The 12,206-nt window shown below is 40.7% G+C and overlaps 1 long non-coding RNA gene across 1 annotated transcript in view; it reads right to left on the minus strand.

The window, feature by feature from the left end:
• LOC126252977 (uncharacterized) overlaps positions 1–12,206 on the minus strand; it is a 30,687-nt gene that overhangs the window by 5,408 nt on the left and 13,073 nt on the right. The window contains exon 2 of the long non-coding RNA XR_007545875.1: positions 6,646–6,789. This is a non-coding gene — a long non-coding RNA (uncharacterized LOC126252977). The remainder of the gene's footprint in view (positions 1–6,645; positions 6,790–12,206) is intronic.

Below are 12,206 nucleotides of genomic sequence, written 5' to 3' on the forward strand. Positions count from 1 at the left end.
TTATCTAGATCTTCAGGTAATTTCTAGAAAGAGTGGCTAATTAACTTATTTTTTCTTTTAAACTGGTAGGGATTCCCCATACATAACTCCACTCTGAACACAGGCCAAAAAGCCAAAGTGTACATGAAGATCACTTTGTATCTCTTATCCTGTGATTGTATGCGTTACAGTTCACCTGAAGTTTGTTTTTGTTGGCTGCAAGAAAAGTCACTAAGCAATACATGCATTGGGAAGTGCCTGATGAGTTCCAAGGGTCTTAAAAAGAATTCTGCCTCCCGCTGTTCAATTCTGGTGAAAAAACACTTGATTCATTTTAAGTACCCTGCTTCAGAGAATAATTCTTTATTAGGTAAACAGCCTCTGTTTAACAGGATCATTATCAGTTTCATAGAAATGCATTAAATTGTTTAGAATCTGCAATAAGCTATATGGTATGTGCTAGAGAAAAAGGATTGCTATCTTTTCTAGTGAGTTGTCAGCGCCAAATGGCTGCTGATGACCAAACTTTACTCTTCCTGGCCTGGTACCAAAAAGTTCAACCGGTTCCTTAGGACAGCAATGAACTCAACAGAGAAATGAAAGAACTGTTAGTAGTGATAGAAGTACTTAAATTATGGGTATTGGTGTAATAGAAAAACAGCATTATTACTGTATCATTTAATACAAGTCGTATAGAATCAACTTTATTTAGTCCAATTTTTGCTGCAGTGGAAACACTGTATAAGGGGCAAGAAGGAAAAATAAATCAGTCATCTTAAAAATTAAGACAATATCACAGTCCGATTTTCACATTGAAACAAATATAAGGCATTAATCCCTGACTTGTCAGCAACAGAGTTTGAGAAAAATACAGAGAAATTTACAGAATGGCACTCAAATTCACTAATTTATTTCACACAAATAAAGACAAAAACTACAGCTCAGCTGTAGGTGACATGACTTCTGCAATTGTAGATGCCATCACATATATTTGTCTAATACTTTATGGTCCATTTTGCACAAATAAACATGATCATTGGATGTAATAGACAAGACACCTCTGTTATTTCTGCTCAAGATACCGGTGCTAGAAACTTCAGAACATGATGAAATTTTCCAAAGGTGGCATTACCGCTTTTTTCAGTTTCATAGCAAAATTCAAAGTGTAAGTAACTGGATGAGGTATGTAATCATGTTGTTGTTGTTGTTGTGGTCTTCAGTCCTGAGACTGGTTTGATACAGCTCTTCATGCTACGCTATCGTGTGCAAGCATCTTCATCTCCCAGTACCTACTGCAGCCTACATCCTTCTGAATCTCCCTAGTGTATTCATCTCTTGGTCTCCCTCTACGATTTTTACCCTCCACGCTGCCCTCCAGTACCAAATTGGTGATCCCTTGATGCCACAGAACATGTCCTACCAACCGATCCCTTCTTCTAGTCAAGTTGTGCCACAAACTCCTCTTCTCCCCAATTCTATTCAATACCTCCTCATTAGTTATGTGACGTACCCATCTAATCTTCAGAATTCATCGGTAGCACCACATTTCGAAAGCTTCTATTCTCTTCTTGTCCAAACTATTTATCGTCCATGTTTCACTTCCATACATGGCTACACTCCATACAAATACTTTCAGAAACGACTTCCTGACACTTAAATCAATACTCGATATTCACAAATTTCTATTCTTCAGAAACGCTTTCCTTGCCATTGCCAGTCTACATTTTATATCCTCTCTACTTCGACCATCATCAGTGTGGTGTCACTGCCAGACACCACACTTGCTAGGTGGTACCTTAAATCGGCCGCGGTCCATTAGTACATGTCGGACCCGCGTGTCGCCACTGTGTGATCGCAGACCGAGCGCCACCACACGGCAGGTCTCGAGAGACGTAGGAGAATTCGGCCCAGTTGTACGACGACGTTGCTAGCGACTATACGGACGAAGCCTTTGCTCTCATTTGCCGAGAGACAGTAGAATAGCCTTCAGCTAAATTCATGTCTACGACCTAGCAAGGCGCCATTAGCCTTAGATAGCTTGTATCTAAAGAGTCGCACTTGTATCGCCACAATCTCCAGATGTCTCATCAAGAACGATGTATACAAAGGAAGGATTAAAAGTTAAGTAGTCCAGAAACTACTTACTTTTCTTTATAGCATTCATTAAGTCTCCTGTTTCAGACCTCACTCCATCCTTCGTGAGTTAGCGCGTGCATCTTGGCCGCCTCTTTCAATTAGTGTGCGTAGTGTTGGCAAGTCTGCCGACACAACAATCAGTTATTTTGCTCCCCAAATAGCAAAACTCCTTTACTACTTTGTCTCATTTCCTAATCTAATTCCCTCAGCATCACCCGATTTAATTAGACTACATTCTATTATCCTCGTTTTGATTATGTTGATGTTCATCTTTCTAGACACTGTCCATTCCGTTCAACTGCTCTTCCAAGTCCTTTGCTGTCTCTGACAGAATTACAATGTCATCGGCGAACCTCAAAGTTTTTATTTCTTCTCCATGGATTTTAATACCTACTACGAACTTTTCTTTTGTTTCCTTCACTGCTTGCTCAATATACAGATTGAATAACATCGGGGATAGGCTAATAGGCTACAACCCTGTCTCACTCCCTTCCCAACCACTGCTTCCCTTTCTTGCCCCTCGACTCTTATAACTGCCATCTGGTTTCTGTACAAATTGTAAATAGCCTTTCGCTCCCTGTATTTTACCCCTGCCACCTTCAGAATTTGAAAGAGAGTATTCCAGTCAACATTGTCAAAAGCTTTCTCTAAGTCTACAAATGCTAGAAATGTAGGTTTGCCTTTCCTTAATCTTTCTTCTAAGATAAGTCGGAGGGTCAGTATTGCCTCACGTGTTCCAACATATCTACGGAATCCAAACTGATCCTCCCCGAGGTCAGCTTCTACCAGTTTTACCATTCGTCTGTAAAGATTTCGCGTTAGTATTTTGCAGCTGTGACTTATTAAACTGATAGTGCGGTAATTTTCACATCTGTCAACACCTGCTTTCTTTGGAATTGGAATTACTATATTCTTCGTGAAGTCTGAGGGAATTTCGCCTGTCTCATACATCTTGCTCTCCAGATGGTAGAGTTTTGTTTGGCCTGGTTCTCCCAAGGCTGTCAGTAGTTCTAATGGAATGTTGTCTACTCCCGGGGCCTTGTTTCGACTCAGGTCTTTCAGTGCTCTGTCAAACTCTTCACGCAGTATCATATCTCCCACTTCATCTTCATCTACATCCTCTTCCATTTCCATAATATTGTCCTCAAGAACATCGCCCTTGTATAGACCCTCTATATACTCCTTCCACCTTTCTGCTTTCCCTTCTTTGCTTAGAACTGGGTTTCCATCTGAGCTCTTGATATTCATACAAGTGGTTCTCTTTTCTCCAAAGGTCTCTTTAATTTTCCTATAGGCAGTATCTATCTTACCCCTAGTGAGATAAGCCTCTACATTCTTACATTTGTCCTCTAGCCATCCCTGCTTAGCCATTATGCACTTCCTGTCGATCTCATTTTTGAGATGTTTGTATTCCTTTTTGCCTGCTTAATTTACTGCATTTTTATATTTTCTCCTTTCATCAATTAAATTCAATATTTCTTCTGTTACACAAATATTTCTACTAGCCCTCGTCTTTTTGCCTACTCGATCCTCTGCTGCCTTCACTACTTAATCCCTCAGAGCTACCCATTCTTCTTCTACTGTATTTCTTTCCCACATTCGTGACAATTGTTCCCTTATGCCCTCCCTGAAACTCTGTACAACCTCTGGTTTAGTCAGTTTATCCAGGTCCCATCTCCTTAAATTCCCACCTTTTTGCAGTTTCTTCAGTTTTAATCTACAGTTCATAACCAATAGATTGTGGTCAGAGTCCACATCTGCCCCCGGAAATGTCTTACAATTTAAGACCTGGTTCCTAAATCTCTGTCTTACCATTATATAATCTATCTGATACCTTCTAGTACATCCAGGGTTCTTCCATGTATACAACCTTCTTTCATGATTCTTGAACCAAGTGTTAGCTATGATTAAGTTATGCTCTGTGCAAAATTCTACCAGGCAGCTTCCTCTTTCATTTCTTAGCCCCAATTCATATTCACCTACTACGTTTCCTTCTCTTCCTTTTCCTACTGTCGAATTCCAGTCACCCATGAGTATTAAATTTTCGTCTTCCCTCACTACCTGAATAATTTCTTTTATCTCATCATACATTTCATCAATTTCTTCATCATCTGCAGAGCTAGTTGGCATATAAACTTGTACTACTGTAGTAGGCGTGGGCTTTGTGTCTATCTTGGCCACAATAATGCGTTCACTATGCTGTTTGTAGTAGCTTACCCGCACTCCTATTTTTTATTCATTATTAAACCTACTCCTGCATTACCCCTATTTGATTTTGTATTTATAACCCTGTATTCACCTGACCAACAGTCTTGTTCCTCCTGCCACCGAACTACACTAATTCCCACTATAACTTTAACCTATCCATTTCCCTTTTTAAATTTCCTAACCTACCTGCCCGATTAAGGGATCTGACATTCCACGCTCCGATCCGTAGAACGCCCGTTTTCTTTCTCTTGATAACGACGTCCTCTTGAGTAGTCCCCGCCCGGAGATCCGAATGGGGGACTATTTTACCTCCGGAATATTTTACCCAAGAGGACGCCATCATCATTTAATCATACAGTAAAGCTGCATGCCCTCGGGAAAAATTACGGCTGTAGTTTCCCCTTGCTTTCAGCCGTTCGCAGTACCAGCACAGCAAGGCCGTTTTGGTTAGTGTTATAGGGCCAGATCAGTCAATTATCCAGACTGTTGCCCCTGCAACTACTGAAAAGGCTGCTGCCCCTCTTCAGGAACCACACGTTTGTCTGGCCTCTCAACAGATACCCTTCTGTTGTGGTTGCACCTACGGTACGGCTATCTGTATCGTTGAGGCACGCAAGCCTCCCCACCAACGGCAAGGTCCATGGTTCATGGGGGGGATGTAATCATAGTCGCTATTTATTACAGTGGCAGAACAATCAGCGCTAATAGATGTAACAGTTTGAACGTGTACAAAAAATCTCTTGGAAGCAGCTTCAGACTGCTGGACTATTTTTCTGCTCCTCTACGACTTACCACAGCACTGAACAATACTTCCACCAGGTCTTGACTGAGTTTATATGCCAGTACGAAAGTCCTTTGTGATGAAAAACTGCTTCTGACAGCGTCATACACAACTAAAGATAAATACAGACTTTAATTGTAGTCATAAAACCACTTCTTTATGAGCGACCAGCAAAGTGCCCGCAGGCGATTCTTTTTAATGTAAACTGGCAATCTTTTGCTTGCTTTACATAGCGGCTCCACTGTAAGTGGCAAAAGTCATAAAATATGAAATATAAATGCTTATTTTGCGTAAAAAACTGGACATTGTGGGTATAAATGGATTTCATTTATTAAAAAACACAATAAAATATTTCACACGCTTTGTTGGGTTATCGTCAGAGAAGTAATGCCGCCTGCCAAACTGATTTTTAGTCTTCATTTCCTGTGGAAGCGGTGTACTAAAAGACTCACAGTACAACAAAAATAAGTATTCACCGAAGAACTATAATTCTGTTGCTTTTAAACCGAACTGTCAGTACGTTTCACCTGGCTACACGTGAAAACGATAACCATCGCATTAATATTAGAAACTTCGGAGAAATTGGGTTAACTACACAACTACATACGTGGTAACAATAAGGCGACTTATTTTATTGTTAAAATCAATGCTTAATTTCAGCTATAAAGGAGAAAAACTGCAAGTGTCAACGGCACTCCACTCACTGCTTAATAACAGAAACACGGCTTCCGGCTCCAAATTATGTAACTTAGATGATGGTTTCAGGGTAATGACGTCACGCATAGTCTATATTATTTATGATCTCTGGTTTCATACACAGATTCATAATATCTATGGATTTAACATAATGTACGAACATGAAACCGGGACTCTCGAGTGACGATCAACTTTTCCTGTGTAACGCCAAAAAAGTTTAATTATAGTTATCACACTCGTAAAAGGTGTTTTATACGTTGAAAAATATTGAGTCAGTGTATATAGGCACTATGTTTGTTTTACTACATTTCAAATGGGTACGGTTAATGGCTCTAAGCACTATGGGACTTAACAACTGAGGTCATCAGACCCCTAGACTTAGAACTACTTAAACCTAACTAACCTAAGGACATCACACACATCCATGCCCTAGGGAGGAGTCGAACCTGCGACCGTAGCAGCAGCGCGGTTCCAGACTGAAACGCCTAGAACAGCTCGGCCGCAGCGGCCGCCGGTACGGTTAATACTGGAGCTTCTTTACTAAGGAAGGACGATTTCAAAAAAGAAGGACCATAAAATAAAACTGGAAGTCTTTCATCCTCCCCCCCCCCTCGCCATCAAAAAACTGGCAAAATCTCTTTTACACTTTATACAAGAATGTTTTCATTGGGATTCTGTAATGTAGTGGACACTCGTAAGTAAAATGCGACAAATAAATACGGTGGCATGTAGAATACAGGGTGCTTCAAACAGATTTATCAGATTTCACAAGTCTGTATCTTCTACATGAATGAAAATAGAACCTGGGGCTGCAATTTAACTTACTTACCAAAACTAGAGTTTACCTTGATTACACAGTGTAGGCTTTCACGGCCGGTACTGACTTCACTTGAAACTTCCGGGCTGATAGACCATGGTCGATGTACAACACTTTTTCTTAATTTTTCATCTTCGACTGCGGGAGACATCTTCAGAGGTGAGACGGCGAACTGCAACCAAAAATCGAGGGAACAAATGGTTCAAATGGCTCTCAGCACTATGGGACTTAACAGCTATGGTCATCAGTCCCCTAGAACTTAGAACTACTTAAACCTAACTAACCTAAGGACATCACACAACACCCAGCCATCACGAGGCAGAGAAAATCCCTGACCCCGCCGGGAATCTAACCCGGGAACACGGGCGTGGGAAGCGAGAACGCTACCGCACGACCACGAGATGCGGGCTCGATGGAACACCGATTATATAGGTGATGTAGAGGGTACCACAGTCCATCACATGATGCCGATTGCGAGATCATCCCTGCATTCTCGATTGAAAGTAATCGATCGTCATTCCTATGGTTGAACGTTGGCATCCAAATTTTGCCTAATTTAACACCTTCACATTTCCTGTTAAAATTCCTACAGTGTTTGTAAAGCGCAATAGCTTCTCTATACCTGCGCTCAAGATAATGCAATGTTTTCGTGTTGATGCTCGTCTCATTGAATTTTATTTCATGATTACCCTCTTGGTAAACACGTTCCACTATTGTCGATTTATCTGTATGTCCCAGGTCAAGGAGACGGGTGTTAGCACTTCTTTTCGTGATACCCATGTAAACCATTCCACAGCTACAAGGAATTTCATATACACCCGGTAAACATTCTTTTATCTTCCTGGTCGGTGTGAAGATAGTTTCCACACTATACTAGCCGGCCGCGGTGGTCTCGCGGTTCTAGGCGCGCAGTCCGGAACCGTGGGACTGCTACGGTCGCAGGTTCGAATCCTGCCTCGGGCATGGATGTGTGTGATGTCCTTAGGTTAGTTAGGTTTAAGTAGTTCTAAGTTCTAGGGGACTGATAACCACAGCAGTTGAGTCCCATAGTGCTCAGAGCCATTTGAACCATTTGAACCACACTATACTTACTCAACACTTTCCCAATGCGATCTGTATCTTAGTAATGAACTGAAGGCAAACTTACCTGCCCGTGCGGATTGGCCACGCGGTTTGAGGCGCTATGTCATGGATTGCGCGGTCCCTCCCGCCGGAGGTTCAAGTCCTCTCACGGGCATGGGTTTGTGTGTTGTTCTTAGCAACAGTTAATTTAAGTTACGTTAAGTAGTATGTACGTCTAGGGACCGATGACCTCAGCAGTTTGGCCTCTTAGGAATTCACACACATTTGAACATACGAGAAAGTTTCATACATCGACCAAGGCCTATCAGCCCGAAAGTTTCAAGTGAAGTGTTGCCTGTTGCAAGCTGACGGTTGATGTGTTTGCCGGTAAAGGCTTCCTAGAGCATCTGCTGGAGCATCTCACTCGCTCACTCAGTCATTCCGACTTTTTCCAGAATTGCGAGAATATGGCGCAATTTTATATGTCAATGGGACGAAGCAGCTGAGTACTGGCATCGGGCCATTTCTTAACGATGAGCTGCTTCAACGGGGAACCGGCTATAAAGGACGTAGGGATCTCGCTTTGCACCATTGGCCTGCAAGGTCGCGTTACCTCTCGGCATGTGATTTTTTGGTGCTGGCGTGTGTGAAAGACTGCGTCTGTTTGGTCCCCCTTCCTTCCCCCCACCCCCACCCCTAAAACTTTTGGTAAGAGAATGCAGTGCCTCCTAACAAGCTTGTTTGAGTTTGACTATCGACTCGATGTTTATCGTCTGTCCAATGGAGTGCATATTGAATATTTGTGAGAGGTACATGAAGAATTTGATCCCAAACGTAACCCCAAGGTTATATGTGCATGTACATGTCAGGTATACCCTTTTAAAATCGGATGGTACATTCGAAAATAAAAACGTTTTAGTTCTACGTGTAAGTTAATGTTTATCCCCAGGTTTCAGTCTTCATTCATGTACAAGATATAGACTTCTGAAGTCGAATGAATCTCTTTCACACACTATGAGCTTTTGTGTGCTTGCCCATTATAATGAGGATAATTAAATGAAAAAAAAACTCTATAAAAATAATGGCAAATTATAAATCGGTAATTTTGAGCATGTCATACTTCAAATTCGATGTTTTCACTCTGGTATACAGCAAAGCTATTCAGAAATTCCGCCGTAGCTTTAAGTGATCAAATCTGAGACTTCACAATACGACCAAATGCAGTACAAAACTTTTATAAAGAGTGGTGGCTAGTCTTTCATCTCTCTCTCTCTCTCTCTCTCTCTCTCTCTCTATATATATATATATATATATATATATATATATATATATATATATATATATAAAGTAATGTCCGGACTGACAGACTCGTCATTGCCCCATCAAAACCGCTAAGGACAGACACTTAAAATTTGGAGAGAGTATTGGCCTTATACTGTAGACGTCGTTCACAAAGGGCTTTTTGAAAATATGTCACTATTAAATCAGCTTTAAAGCTAGAACTACGAAAATTGGTATTTGATTTCTCAGTCACAAATAAAAAAAGTACGTGTTTCAGAAATCTTGGAAATCGAACCACTATAGTGGGAGAAGTTTTCTTTGAAAACAAATCATTATTAAAGAACTGTTCATGCATTTTAAAACTACATGGATGAAAACTGGTATCTGACTTCTTGATTAGAAATTTTAAAAAAATTTGTTTCACCCCTAAGGGGGTGAAAAAGAGGATGAAAATTTTTAAGAAGATATTTCATTATATTAAAAAAATTTTAAATCTATATCTGTGAAAACTAGTATTTCATTTCGCGGTTAGATATAAAGAAATACATGTTAGGGAATGAAATTTTCTATGGAAACATCACTACAAGAGCGCAAAAGGGATGATTAACAAAAACCTTGTATTCCAGCTAGCAGACTCGCGTTTTGGTCAGAAGTACATTCGAAAAAGACCATGCTTCTATGGACATAATTAGCATGAAAAGTTTAGAAGCTGTTTCAGTTAGTGAACAACATAAAAATTCAATTAAAGTAAAAACAAAAAAAACTCTGTGTAGGCCACACAGTCTACTTGAGCGAAGCAGCGGATGCCAAGCTAGTTTCCTATAACAAGAAAGTGATTTCTGGACTATCTCACTTGTCGCAAACACGCAAAATTTTCTTTGATTTATCTCTCCAAAGCTTGAAGTCGAGTTCGTTCCAGATAAAGTTAGAAAAAAGCAATGCATGGAAATTGATGAGATTCATATGAAACACGACTGCAAAAGCCAAGGTACTTTTGAATGGGATCAGTCTGTTCTTTTGATATAGTAAAACTCAAAACCTGGAGAGTGCTTAGGGGTAAACCTAACATCGAAGTTGTGTGCCCTCATATTTGCACATGTGGGTGCTCACTCCATAAATATTCCTATTGCATGCCTCCTATCAGACATTTCCTTCTCAGTGTAATACTTGTTGCAGTCCATGGCTGAGCAGAAGGCTGGGTGCTATGGTGACGGTAAATGCCCAACTCCAGCAGTGTCATAACTGCGACCCCATAGTAGCGGTATACGAGGGTTGTCCAGAAAGTAAGTTCCTATCGGTCGCTAAATGGAAAATACAGTGAAAATCAGAAACATTTTATTTGCAAGAGTTAGCTACACCTTCCAGGTACTTCCCTACATAGTCACCGCTCCGACTTAGACATTTGTTGGAGCGTTATACCAAATTTCCAACACCATCGTCATAGAAGGCAGTCGCCTGTGCTTTCCGATAATTCTTTACGCTGGTCTATAGCGCGTAGCCTGCTCCCAAGTGTTGTCTTCGTATCCAGCGTTTCATGTGAACAGAGATGATACTCAGGACGAACCAATTTGGGCTGTGTTGTGGGTGATCAAACACTTCCCATCGAAACGGCTGCAGGAACGTCTTCACTGCCCCTGCAGAGTGCAGCTGAGAATTGCCATAAAGAAGTGCGTGGCAGTTGTGTTAGGTGGGCTGCATTCATTAAGGCGAAGCCTCTCAAGGGCTCTCCTATTTGGTGGGAGACACCGTTGTTCTAGGCACCTTTACTCGCTCACAGTGCGCTCACATCGGAAAAGAGCGTCTTGATGCGATCGACGGTCATAATAGAGACACTACCCAACACACCTGTGCAAAGCTTCATTGGTTTTTCACTGTGGTGTCCATTTCGCGACCGATCGGCACTTACTTTCTGGACAACGCTCGTATTATGCATGGGTTGAATTAATCCTGCTCCAGCGAAATTCAGATTCCATACTTAATATGTGGTTATATGAGGCACAGAGATCTTTCGTGCCACATTTACTGTGGCAATCAACGATATACAACTTTCATTGTGTCTTTCCAGAATTTTGTGTGACCTCTTAACATGAAAGTTCAAGTACTGGCCCATTCCCCACCTACACCATATCTCTCTGTGCTGCTAATTGTTCACACACCCTACTATGCTTTGAAACCCCTGTGTATTCCGTGCAATATGTGTTCTTTATTCGCGGTCTTTTAAACTTAACAAATAGTAAACTACCCCTGAGGCACGAAGATGATAGAAAAGATTACAGAAATCAGGAGGAAACAGACTGTAAATGCAGTAGAAATAACTACTTTCGACATACACCTAGTGTAGAATGTCTCTATTTCTATTATTCTAAATTTATTGTAATTGGTGTTCAGACTTTGGAAGGATAAGTATAGTTCTTTTCGCCTGGGGGAGAGAGTCTGCAGTCCAACACAATTAATCACATCTCGTCTCAAAACAAAGCTAGATACTCAATTTTATAATTATTGAAAAAGAGTTGGACCCTTTAACTGTGTTTTAAGTATCTTGCAAACGCGTTGCTCAGCGACCGTTCATATGTAGCAGTTCTTCTTTGTGTGCACTGCGGATTACGTTGAAAATACGTCGCAGACGATCATGTCTTTATTGGATGAGTTTTTATGAATAGGGCAGTATCCGGAGTGCTTTAGCAAACATTGATCCGAGAGAGAACAATGCATCAATTTCAAACTTAGTATCATTTCCAAACCGAATATCAACACTTTGCCGTCTATACAAGTCTTCCTTGTTTGTCTCTAGCCGACAATATTATGGCACATACAAATTAATAACTAAGAAAATACTTTCTGATGTTAAGTGTGGGTGAAAATGATGGAGAGTTTTGAACAATAATACATATCAAATATCACAGCATTAGGTGTTGACGCTGCGTGAAAATTTGTGTTTTCTCTTTTATGAAGAAAATTAAAATCAGCTACATCATTTGATAGCAAGCTGCTTCATAATGACTACTCACAACGAAGCTGGCATTTAAATCAGTCCTGAAGTTGCAATCTTTACTGGAAATACCCTGGCTGTCGTACCTAATGAATAATTTGGCAATTTTTTTGTCTTCGAGAAATAAGAGTTTCACTGTACTACTTTTCTGCAATCAAATGAATGTATTATTTGTTAGTGACTTTCATTAAAATAGCCATGCGCTACGTCGGTGGCTTTAGAATTCAACACAGGGATGATCCATTTCACGGGAACTA

The sequence above is a fragment of the Schistocerca nitens genome, chromosome 4, assembly GCF_023898315.1.
Source record: "Schistocerca nitens isolate TAMUIC-IGC-003100 chromosome 4, iqSchNite1.1, whole genome shotgun sequence".
Taxonomy (NCBI): domain Eukaryota; kingdom Metazoa; phylum Arthropoda; class Insecta; order Orthoptera; family Acrididae; genus Schistocerca; species Schistocerca nitens.